We start from the raw sequence: 11,412 nt of genomic DNA, 5'->3' as shown, positions 1-11,412 counted from the left end.
TGCATATCTACATGTCCTGATTGCGAAATCCCACCAAGCCTTTCTCAGGGTGGCTGTGGGTCAGCAACATTACCAATTTCAGGCTCTACCCTTCGGCCTAGCAACAGCCCCTTGGGTATTTACCAAGATAATGGCAGTCATAACGGCTCATCTCAGACGACAAGGGGTTAGGATACTGCCATATCTAGATGACCTCCTGATATTGGCACAATCTCAGGAGATGTTACAATGTCATCTACGGATGACCATTAGCTTTTTACAGGAGCACAGCTGGGTGATAAATTGGAAAAAGTCGTCACTTTCTCCAACTTAGCAGATGGTGCACTTTGGGGCACTGCTGGATTCTCTGGGTCAGAGGATTTTTCTACCAGAGGACAAGATTGTGGTATTAGAAGCTCGTATACACAATCTACTTTGCAAGCATTCAGTGTCAATTCACTTGTTAATGCAGGTCCTGGGCTCAATGGTAGCCACATTCGACATGGTGGCGTATGCCCAGTTCCACTCCAGATCCCTACAGTTGTGGATCCTAGCCCAGTGGGATGGTCAGTATCATCAGATTAGATCTCAGATGGTGCGAGTGTCTACGGAGGTTTGGCTCTCCCTTGCCTGGTGGCTAGAGATGACTCATTTAAACAAAGGTCAACCGCAGTGGCGTAAGTTCACCCCAGATGCCCGGAGGCAAATTACAAATTGGTGCCCCCCCATCAGCAATTCGCATGCAGACAGGCTATAGATAGACAAAGGCAGCAGCTGATGGTCTGACATGGAGCTCTCCATTAGTGTATGGTGGCTTCTGAGATGTCGGGAAGGGGTGCCATGTATTGGGTGGCCATGACGGTACACTCAGGGTACATAGTTACAACCCTAAGAGGGGTAAATATGTTGTGGACAATGGAGGAGGTGCCCCTTCAGAGCTGGAGCCCGGCGACAAGTGCCTCCATTGTCTCCCATAGTTCTGCACCTGGTCAACCGTTATGGATCCCGGAATGGGTGCTTCTCACCACGGACGCAAGTCTGCGAGGATGGGGAGCAGTGACGTGTCATCACACCTTCCAGGGAAGGTGGACAGACCAGGAAAGTCACCTACCAATAAATATATTGGAGCTTTGGGCAGTGCACGGAGCACTTCTACTGGCACAGGACCTGCTTCAGGGCATGCCAATCCAGGTTCAGTCTGACAATGCGACAGCAGTGGCCTACATAAACCATCAAGCAGGCACACGAACTCTGGCTGCCATGGAAGAAGTGGCAAAGATTCTGCTGTGGGCAGAAAGCCAACTTCCGGCAATATCGTCAGTATTCATCCCAGAAGTTCTCAACTGGGAAGCGAACTTCCTAAGTCGCCAGGACATACACGACGGAGAATGGGCTCTTGATCTGATGGACAAGTGGGGGATACCAGAGGCAGACCTCATGTCATCTCGCCACAACCACAAGGTTCCCAGGTAAGGGTCCAGGACACGGGACCCCTCAGCCGCCACTCTGGTGGTGAGATGAAACTTCAGGTTGGCATACCTGTTTCCCCCAATCTCCCTCCTGTCAAGAGTTGTCAGAAAGCTCAAGCAAGGAAGTGGCAGTATGATACTAATAGCCCTTGCCTGGCCCAGGAGGCATTGGTTCTCGGATCTGACTCATCTATTCGTAGACAGTCCACTTCCACTACCTCTGCGGCAGGACTTGTTATTACAGGGTCCTTGCCTGCATCAGAAATTACCTCAGCTGGCTTTGACGGCTTGGCTCTTGAATCTTCCGTCTTAAAGGCCATGGGGTTTTCACCTACAGTGATACAGACAATGCTGAGAGCAAGGAAGCCTGCTTCTTCTCGCATTTATCAGAAGATTTGGCGGTCATTCTTTGTGTGGTGTTCCACCAAGAAATATGACCCTAAGATATTTAAGGTATCAAGAGTACTTGGTTTTCTCCAGGCTGGATTAGACTTAGGTCTTCGCCTGGCTGCCTTAAGAGTCCAAGTTTCGGCTTTGACGGTTTGGTTTCAGCGCAAGATTGCTCCTCTGCCGGATGTCAGGACATTCATGCTGGGGGTATTGCGGCTGCAACCTCCATTTCTCCCACCGGTGGCATCGTGGGATTTGTCTTTGGTTCTCAGGGCACTGCAGAGGCATTCCTTTGAACCCTTGGGTAAGGTGGACTTGAGGGGGCTGACAATGAAGACATTGTTTCTCCTGGCCATCTCTTCAGCTCGCAGAGTTTCAGACCTGGCTGCTTTGTCATGTCGCTCTCCATATTTGATGTTTCATCAAAATAGAGCTGTCCTCCGTACCAAGGTGGGCTACCTTCCAAAGGTGGTTTGCCGTTTTCACATAAATTAGGAAATTGTAGTCCCCGACTTTAAGTCTTCAGACCTGTCTACAGGTGAAGCTTCCTTAGATGTGGTTTCGAGCTCTGCATATCTACGTAGATCGAACCGTCCATAAGGAAATCTGATTCACTCTTTGTGCTGTATGGATTTCACAAAAGAGGTTGGCCAGCAAACAAGCATACCTTGTCTCGCTGGGTTCGTATGACCATCTCTCAGGTCTATACGCAGGCTGATCTCCCTGTTCTTCCATAGATATATTCAAAAAGTTTTAAGCTTTTGACACGTATGTCTCCCACGATGCTTCCTTTAGGTGACGGATTCTCCTCCAGGAGCGTCCTCACCCTTAGGGGAACTGCTTTGGGACATCCCAAGGTAATTACTGTGGACCCTATGGACCCTGAAGAAGAAATACAGAATTATGGTATTACATACCTTTGATAATTACTTTTCTTCGAGGTCCATAGGGTCCACATGGCACCCACCCTGATGCACCTGGCTGCAGATGGACCTGTTCCTAAAGCTTTATGTCATAGATTTCCTCTTCATATAGTGTTTTCTTGTGAAATGTTTCTTTCTTTTCCACTCTGTCTCTTGCCGCACGGCTTAGTCACAAACTGAATGCCTGTGGCTGGGGGCGGGCTATATAAAGGAGGACCAGTGCATGCTGGGAGCTCCAAAACCTTTGCTGTTTGGTGCAATGGATGTTATCCAAACTATATACACAAGGTAATTACTGTGGACCCTATGGACCTCGAAGAAAAGGAATTATCAAAGGTATGTAATACCATAATTCTGTATATTACAGCACGGCTGCCCTGGCCGTTCAATACCTGCCCACTGAAAGTGCAATTCCCTGCCTGCCTGCCCCAGCGGCGGATCAAATAGCGGTGCTGGGCATAATACCAGCGGTGCAGTGGGAGACTTCATAAAGTTCATAAGCCCTCAGCTGCACACAGTTTACCGTCTCCACCTCCCCCTCCGTGCCAGGTGACAAGCGCCGCCGCACCATCATGCCCGACAGCAGCTGAGCTAAGGCAAGCTCAGTCAGCTCTGTGAAGGCGGCCGGGTGATGGTGACTCTGTGCAGCTTCTGATCGGAGACTGCTACTGATCGGAGACTGACTGCTGCTACTGATCGGGGACTGGCTGCTGCTACTGATCGGGGACTGGCTGCTGCTACTGATCGGAGACTGACTGCTGCTACTGATCGGGGACTGGCTGCTGCTACTGATCGGGGACTGGCTGCTGCTACTGATCGGGGACTGGCTGCTGCTACTGATCGGGGACTGGCTGCTGCTACTGATCGGGGACTGGCTGCTGATACTGATCGGAGACTGGCTGCTGCTACTGATCGGGGACTGGCTGCTGCTACTGATCGGGGACTGGCTGCTGCTACTGATCGGGGACTGGCTGCTGCTACTGATCGGGGACTGGCTGCTGATACTGATCGGGGACTGGCTGCTGCTACTGATCGGGGACTGGCTGCTGCTACTGATCGGGGACTGGCTGCTGCTACTGATCGGGGACTGGCTGCTGCTACTGATCGGGGACTGGCTGCTGCTACTGATCGGGGACTGGCTGCTGCTACTGATCGGGGACTGGCTGCTGCTGCTGAGTCTGATGGTGTTTGTAGCTTGAGCCTCAGTGCATATACATATGCCTGAACACCTCATTCTCTGTACTGCCCTCTGCTCTTGGCGGCCCAAACCCTCTGTTCTGACCCCATTGCTCCATCCTGACATCCCCCTCTTAATTGTTCCATCTCGCCCCCTCCCCATTTGCTCAGTCCTGCCTCTCTCCCCCTAACTCATTCCCACCCCCAACCACCCTCCCTCCAGCACCCATACTTATGGAGCGTACACACGGTCAGACTTGTCAAATTTGTCAGATGAACGATTGAACGATTTGAACGATTTTTGACTGCATTAAAATGAATGGAATCGTCCAAGTCTGACTGCAAACCCATCAGATGTCAGATATCGTTATCTGACAAACGGGAACGCGCATTGTTGATTGTCCATCGTTCAGGCATGTCAGATATGAACGATTTTCCTTCAGATATGAACGACTGAACGATTTTTAAATCGTTATCGTTCATATCTGAAGGAAAAATCTGATCGTGTGTATGCACCATTACCTGTTCCCAGCAGCTGGTCGTCCTCTTCCAATTCCCATCTCCCTTGCAGTGGTAACTAATGGGGTGCGAGTCCAGGCTTCCACTGCCCCGGCACTGAAGAGATAGGGCAGACCTTACACAATTATTGTGTCTGTGTGTATACTATTTATATGAGAAATGTGTATGGAAACCGCGCCAGTTAAAGAATGTACCTAAGAATGTACAATGTGGAAAAAGGCAGCAGCTGCAGCCCGTGAACCGGAATTGACATCACTTACAGTGTAAAAAAATCTCATATATAGGACAAAAACTAAGTGATGTCACTTCTGTTACATGGATGGTACTGACATGGCATCTCACCGGTACATGCTGGATAAGTGCTAGACCTTGTGTTATGTCATGCTAGCCCAGCCACTTACTATAGTAATTTAAAATGTTAGTTTTTTGCCTACTATATATACGAGTTATTTATACCGGTAGTGATGTCACTTCCTGTTCACGGCCTGCTGTCTATTTCCAAGTTGTGGCTATTCCTTTTATTGATAGGGGTATATAAGGAGCCTCAGGTAGGTGTATATTTTTATCTAGTCTTTTGGTGACTTCTGTACTATGCTGTGTACTTGGCTGTCTTGACAAAGATCCTGAAGGACCGAAAGGTCGACTAACCCTACTTGTGACATGTGAGTTTTTTCTATATAAAGATCCTTTCATATTTGTACCTGGTGAGTGCCATCACCTTTATTGACTCTCTCTCTACATACATATACATGTGTGTATATACACCCTTCCCCCACATCTGGGGGTGCAGAGAGGGGGGGGAGTGGGCTTGTTGGAGGGGCCGGGCAGAGTCCCTGGGTCAATGCCGCCCCCCCTACCTCTTAGCAGTCCGGCAGCAGGAGCGGGGAGAATGTTGCCACTGAGCACCAGCAGTCTCCTCTCTTCTGCCTATGGGGGGTGGAGAGATCACACCGATTGCCCCCACCCTGGACTTGTGCCTGGCTGAGGAGATCACAGCGCCTCCCTGGCACTGAAAATAGTATAATTTTTTCCCTATGGGGGCGTGGCCACAATGCCCACATTAAGGCCACACCCCATTATTACCAGGGCCCGTGGCGGCTCTTGACATCTCTGCCCACTTTACTAGCCACACTCCAGCTGTGCTGGTCCCACCCCCGTGTCGGCACACAATAGGCCCTTTCTCAATTTCAGCTCCAGGCCCATGTGGACCTTAATCTGGCACTGGTTCCAGGGTCCAGCCTTCCCATGAAAGTATAGATGGGAGGTGGATGCAAAGATAGGCTGAGCTCCGTAAGACCGGGCTTGGGGGGCGCGCAATTCCAAATATGGAACAAATCACCATTTTGGACCGTATTCAACTTGAGGCGAAAAGTCCGTTTCGGCGAAAAAGTATCGCAGGTGACGTAATTTCGCCAGGCGGAAACTTTTTGCCGTATTCAATTTCAAAGACTTTTCGCCTAGGCGGAAAGTCAATGCAATGGACCCAGCGGAAAAGTTTTGCCTATGAACGTGCAGCCTTAATACAGTCCCCCAAAGGTAAACTGTGTCAAAAATAAAACACTTATGAACCCCCCAAAAATGTACTTTCGTTTTGGGGGCGAAAAAAAAAACAAACTTGAGGGAAAAAGTTAAAAACTAGCGGAATAGACTCCAGGGGGGTCCCCAAGTATGCCCCAGGTGGTTTTTTGATTGCAGGTGCTTCCGGCAGGTGGATTTTTCACGAATTTTAAAACTTCACTTTAGAAACTTTTAAATGTGCTACCCCCCATTTTCACATACCCCAAATTTGCTGGGACTAGTTATTTTCGAAAAAAACAAAAAACTGCTAAATGCTATTCTTCACCACTTATGCAAAGAGGCTAATTAGAACCTATTGAGAACAATTAAGTACCCCAAATACCTTCAGCAGGCCTATTCGGGGGTATCCATAGTGAACCCCCATGTCACTGCATGGGGGGGGGGGGTGTCAGGCTGATTTCCCCAAATCTGACAGGTCTTTTCACCTGTTTCAGTTTCGCCAGTAGCCTTTTTTTGCGTCCTTTGAAATTGAATACGGCAAAAAGCACGCGAGCGGAAAGTGTTTTCTCCAAAAACACGCGATGTAGGCGGAAAGTCCGGCAGGCGAAAAGTCCGGCACTTTTTCGCCTCAAATTGAATACGGGCCTATGTTCCAATTTTAGTATATGTGCTGCCGAAGCAAGCACTCAACGCAGCACCACTGGATAAGGGGATTCACCAGTAGAATACCATAAAACATAACCTTTATTTATTATTACAGAAGGTAATAATGCTCAGCCTACTTTAGCATAGAGGCTCTCTCTCTCGTGGCTGTGCTGCAGGGCTTGTGTGTAATTACAGCTACACTGTGAGGAGCCCTAGGAGTGCTGTTATAGCACTGTCTCTAACTTCTTAGTAATAGCATGGAAACCGCGTGCACCTCTCTTCCTATATTGATCAGAGAGGCAGCAGCGATGCTGTAAAGCAGAGAGACACACGAGCACTTTAGCAGCGATAACTGGGCTTTCACCTCCACTTACAAGTTCAGCAGTGTTACATGTTGCGGAGGATTAAATAGGGCTATGTGTACACCCTCCTCTCACTGCGGGGCAGGCGTTGTTCTGCATGCAGAGAGCAGATGCAGAGCAGCCAGAACCAGCCTCGCCTCCCGATGTAATGTTTTTTTTCACGGCTGGCTAAGGGGAGCTGTATACCCAGCAGCAGCCGGAGTCTGGCTAAAGCACCTTCCCCCATAGCTTACCTCAGCCGGGGGACCTGGTGCCGACGTCGGCAGTGCTCCCTCAGGCGGACTCCCGGCTCACAGAAGCAGCTGGGAGTCCAGGGAGCATAGTGAATTAGGAGCGAAAAGTCAGTCGCCATCATCGGAGGTTTTGGGTGCAAAAAAGTATCGCGCTCGTCCCCGTATTCAATTTCAAATCGGCGAAAACGGCATCCGGCGAAACTGAAATCAGCAAAAAGTTCTGTCAGTTTTGGGGAAATCAGCCTGACACCCCCCTCCCCAAAAGATGCAATGACATGGGGGATCACTATGGTACCCCCGAATAGCCCTGCCAAAGTTATTTGGCCACTTTAAATGGTCTCAATAGGTGCTATATAGTGTTTTTGCAGAAGTGGTGAAGAATAGCATTTTGGAGGGTTTTTTGGCGAAAATAAGTAGTCCCATCAAGTTTGGGGTACATGAAAACGGGTGCTAGCATATTTTAAAGTTGCCAATATGAAGTTTTTAAAAAACATGAAAAATCCACCTGCAATAAAAAAAAATAATAAAAAAAAAAAAACACCTGCCACATACTTGGGGATCCCCCCAGAGTCTATTTCGCTAGTTTTTAAGTTTGTTACCCAACTTTGTTTTTTTTTCGCCCCAAAACGAAAGTACTTTTTTGGGGGGTTCTTAAGTATTTTTCAGGAATTTTACACAGTTTATCTTTGGGAGGCTGTCCAAGGGGTGCTGGGTGGTCTTTTTTTTCATTTGTACCCCAAAACCCCAATTCTGCACTTTTTTTTTTTGACACCTATTCATAGGTGAAAATTTTTTGCACCTGGGAAAAGTCTGTAGAATTGAATACAGGGGGATAAGTAGAAACCGGCAAAACCTGACTTTTCGCTCCTAACTGAATACGGCCCTTAGGCTTGAAGCCCTCCACCCAGGTACCCTTGAGCAGGAAACCGGGAGATACTGCACCTCCAAGCCAAATATGGATATACAGTATATAGTTGGCGTCATTGCTCTAGCTGACTGAGAGTCCCGATGCCGAGCCAGAAGGACTGCGGGCAGCATACATCAGCATATACTGCTGTTCTTATTTGAATAAGCTGCCCGCATTTGGGCTTGGGGGTCTGCGACTTTAATGTCCCCAACCCTCCCTTGCTACTCAAAGGGGGATGGGAATACTTACCCCCGCGATGCGTCACAATTAAAAGACGAGATGCACGGTTGACATTATAGTTAGTGAAAGAAACCAATCATACTCTGACATTGTATCAATCCTGACTACAACTAGATACTATGTAAGAGAGAATAACTAATCATGGGCCATATTCAATTTGATGGCGAAAAGTCAGAGGTCAGACTTTTCGCCATCATCGCAGGTTTTTCAGGGATAAAGTATCGGGCGCGTGCCCGCTTTATCCCCGTATTCAATTAGGATCCGGTGAAAACGGGACCCGATGGAAAGGTATCGAAAAGTCCAGAGAATTTTCGGGAAATCATCCTGAGACCCCCCCTAAAGATGTCCTGACATGGGGGATTACTATGGGTAGCCCCGTTTTGGCCTGCGGAAGGTAAGTCGGGTTTTTAAATAGCCGCGGCCGGTACATAAATGCACCTGTGAAGAAAAGCATTTATCGATTTTTTGAAATAACTATGTCCATCAAATTTGGGGTACATGAAAATGGGTGCAAGCATATTTTTAAGTCACTAAAATAATTTTTTCAAATTCTTCAAAAAAATGCACCTGCCGCATTCTAGAAAACACCTGCATGGGAACCCCCCCCAGGATCCATTACGCTAGTTTAGAAGTTTGTCCCCCAATATTTTTTTTTTACCCCCAAAATGAAAGTACCTTTTTTGGTGTGTCCCAAGAAACTTTTTTAAAAAAAATGTGGACACAGAATACTTTAAGGGGACATTACAAAGCCTGTACCCCTAAACCCCAATTCTGCACTTTTTTTTTGCCATGTATTACATGATGAAAACTTATCCCCGTTTTTTAAGAAAGACTTTTCGCACCTGCAAAAAGTCTTTGTAATTGAATATGGGGATAAGTGAAACAGGCGAAAATTACGTCATCGGCGATAAATTATCGCCGATAACGGCCTTTTCGCCTCTAATTGAATATGGCAAATAGACTTGTAATAAAGAAACCAAAAAATACCCTGCATGGCTTAGAAAAATGAGTGTAAATACTGAAAAAAAAAAGAAAAAACATAAACTAGGGAAAAAAACCTAGACCAAAATAGAGAAAATAGAAAAGGGGAACAAAAGGTCTGGAAGACTTTCTATAAGGAACTAAGTAGGGCCACTCACAATGGTGGCACATAGAGGTAATGGAGGGTAGGGGCTGCCCCCCAACACTCCTATAAAAACATTTAAACAGAAATAGAAATAACGCATCTATACATACACAACACCCCTGGTACAGATGTGTCCACATACATCTTATTGACTTGTGCGTTAAACAGTCCTTCTGGTTGCGCCATGACGGCGGCTGTATCTGCATGCACAATGCTGCGTTACAGCGTCCCAGCTGCTGACACTAACGTAGCATTGTGCATGCAGATACAGTCGCACATAGAATATAGGCATGACGCTATTTATATAACTTTTCAAAACAACAGGTTTGGGAAATCCGGGCTGCCGCCACGCTGCATTTCAAGACATTACCGGTAATACATTGTATTCTCCTTCAATACTCCATGGTAGCCCTTTCAATGGGACGTCCCTAAACAATTAAAACAAGATCGCTCCCCAAAAAAATCCAGGCCACATATGCTGAATAGTGAAACATTGTCTCCCACATAAAGTATCAGCAGAGGATAGTACATACATAGGACGATGATTGGAAAAGGTACAAGTAGGTGCCCAGCATGCTGCATTGCAAAGCTCGGTCGCTGAGGCCAGTGCCCTTTTCACCAAAGATATTGCCTCCACCCGTTGTGAGAGCTTCTTAGTGTTTGTTACACCTTTTAATGTCTGTGTAATTACTTCTCTATTCCAGTTGGAGATTTTATTTTATTCTTGTTGGAATCCCGACAACTGCGGTGCTCCTAGATCCTCTGTACTGGGTAAGTATATAGTGACAGCACTTTCTTTGTTCCCCTGGCTGGTTGATAAGGAAATGTAGAAACAACCTTTGGCGCTTACCCTACTTTCTCATCCCCCTATGCAGTGCCCCCAGTAGCGGCCACACAACCTATGCAGTGCCCCCAGTAGTGGTCCCCCCCCTTGTAGTCCCCCCCAGTAGTGCTCTCCCCCTTGTAGTGCCCCCAGTAGTGCCCTCCCCCTTGTAGTGCCCCCAGTAGTGCTCTCCCCCTTGTAGTGCCCCCAGTAGTGCTCTCCCCCTTGTAGTGCCCCCAGTAGTGCCCTCCCCCTTGTAGTGTCCCCAGTAGTGCTCTCCCCCTTGTAGTGCCCCCAGTAGTGCTCTCCCCCTTGTAGTGCCCCCAGTAATGCTCCGGTATTATCGGTGTGGAGATCGCATCATGCATTCTCAACTTATGGACCGCAGAGACTTCAAGCAACAAAATGTATAACTGTTACGATGTTGCATGGGGGCGGGAGGGTAGAGACCCCCAGTTGTTAGAGGCTGGGTGAGTCTATTTGAACCAGCCTGTTAAACTCTTCCTCCCTGGGAACCAATGACATCAGCAACAAACTTCTCTATTGTCCGGTCTATTCTGGGGGGGTATAAATATGTGTGCTCAAACACTGGGATTTTAGTCTTCGTGCCGAATGCTGAATGACGACGGGGTTTCTTGCCGATGCCTATCATCTGGTCCGGAAGCGCTGCGTATGTATACTGTACTTGGGGTCTGTATAATTCCTTTGCTTCTAATTGTGTCTGAATCAATAGCGTGTAACTGACTGTACTTTTACTTGAATAATACTTTGTGCTTCGGAACCAAACGTTCCAAGTCTGGAGTCTTTTATTTACTGTATGACTGCGTACGCAAATTAGCGTCATCCTTAGAGGTTTCTAGGTAGGATTTTAGAAGGTACAGGCAGGGGTATATAGAGGTTGAATTTCAGTATCGTTACTACCCCAACATTTCTGTATTTCTTCATCATTAACCACTTAACTGACGATTTGTTTTCATCAATACCGCCCAGAAATTGTCAGGTTTTTTTTTTTTTTTTTAAATTAAGTTTAAAGAGAGTATTTAAAAAAAAAAAAAAACAACATTTGAATATTTTTCGCTGGGTGCCGAGTAACCTAGCACCG

Source organism: Taudactylus pleione, unplaced genomic scaffold (assembly GCF_031769625.1).
Source record: "Taudactylus pleione unplaced genomic scaffold, aTauple2 ptg000274l, whole genome shotgun sequence".
Classification (NCBI taxonomy): domain Eukaryota; kingdom Metazoa; phylum Chordata; class Amphibia; order Anura; family Myobatrachidae; genus Taudactylus; species Taudactylus pleione.
This window is presented reverse-complemented; position numbering follows the sequence as displayed.